Source organism: Aquarana catesbeiana, linkage group LG02 (assembly GCF_042186555.1).
Source record: "Aquarana catesbeiana isolate 2022-GZ linkage group LG02, ASM4218655v1, whole genome shotgun sequence".
NCBI lineage: Eukaryota > Metazoa > Chordata > Amphibia > Anura > Ranidae > Aquarana > Aquarana catesbeiana.
Genome location: NC_133325.1, coordinates 425,503,734 through 425,505,559, shown reverse-complemented (window position 1 = coordinate 425,505,559; position 1,826 = coordinate 425,503,734).

Below are 1,826 nucleotides of genomic sequence, written 5' to 3'. Positions count from 1 at the left end.
CTTGCTCCTGTGACGGTGGGGGTAAGCAGCAACAGCTGGGAGTGTCTTAGCAAATGCCTTAGCAACAAAATAGGAAGGGATTATGTCATCTCTGGGAGCTTCTTAGCCAGGCTTCTGGAGGTCCGTAGATGTCCTACACCTATAACAAAGGCATTATTTAACTATAGTCACAGCTGCATGGCTTGCTTTTACAAACACCCCTTACCTGCCTTGGTAATTTTTGATAAAGAGGAACTAACCTTTTAAACTGAATTCTTCAATTTATTAGTAGCCAATCAAGTGTAAGGAGAACTGAGTTAGTGGGCTTAATATACAAAGCTTAGCCCAAGAATAAGGGTCGTTATATTACCCACGTGGCTATAATTTTCAAATATAATTGAACTCTGCAAAAAATACTTTGTTGAAAAAAAGAATCCTTATCTTTATGTATTGTAAATTTAGCCTACTGTGTGAATTTCAGAGCACATTTGTTAGCAGTCTAGATATAATATGTTGCCCTGGCTGTGATGGCTGTAGGACTTATGTTTAGTAGCCCTACGGATTGTGGCAGTCTCTGGTATTTTCTTGGTATTGAGACTCAACTGCAGAATGCAATGATTCTCTATGGGAACCAATATATTTTTATCACTTCACTATGTCTTGCATTGATGACGGCAGTGGGACAGAGTTTCCAATATTATTTAATGGTGCTGCAGAAGGTGAAAAAGCCTGGTTTATGCAAGGGGAGGTTAAAACATTATATATTTTCACTACAGTTTATTTTTTTCACTAGAACCATGTGTTTTTTTATTGTGCTTCCATACATAGTTACCAATTTTTGACACATTTTTGTTGTCATAGTTCTCATTCTTCAAGTTGGGTTATCTGTGCTACACATTGTGGTACTGAGAACTAGAGCAAGAGGCAGCATGTTCCATAGACATTGCAGGCGGAAGAGACTTTTCTCCTTTTTCTATATATGGTTCATTAGGCACTATACATTGAAGCACTAAGAATATGATGACACGCTTATATATGGTATGCCTGCAAAGCTGGCATATACTAGGGATGTTAATGTTCATGTGACAGCTTACAAATTATTAGACATGACTGTAGTCAGTGTTGGCCTCCAGTGTATGTATTTGAAAGATTGTGCTTAACTCCTTCAACACATAGCTACTATATATTATTAAAGAAAATATAAATTCTGACCATTTTTGTGCTATTTCTACTTTATTTGTGTTTCCCACTACCCAGCCAGCATCACTGTCATTATGTTCAAAGTGCAGAGTGGTTAAAAGCTGCTAGTTGAATTACATCACTGCAAATACAGAGGTTTATTTTTTTGTGAAGGTAAAGCCTTGTTCACTTTCAAAAGATTATTCCACAAATTTAGAAGTTTTGGAAAACAGACCCCTTTACTTTATACTTTATACTTTAAAATAATTCTGAAACCTACATTTTTTTTAGATACTGTATTGCAAAAACCCAAATATAGAAAGGTGGGACTTTTATTGGTGCTAAAACCCCTCTCGGAATTAATACTAATACATGTGTAAAGATATTTTTTTTATATTACAAATAGAGTTTACAAGGACAAATTGGGGGATATTATCCCATTAAAAACAAAAATTATATCCACACATAATACTCCAATCAGTACACCCAGAAGAGAGAGGTCCTTCCATATGTATATACCATACATGCATATATTGATGAAGTATATATCAATTGTAGTAAACATAACACATATCAGAGCAGGAAAGGATGGCCCACCTGACGTGTTTCGCCTGATCGGCTTCTTCAAGGGTTCAGGGGGGTGTGTGGTTAGAAAGAGATCAGTGTGA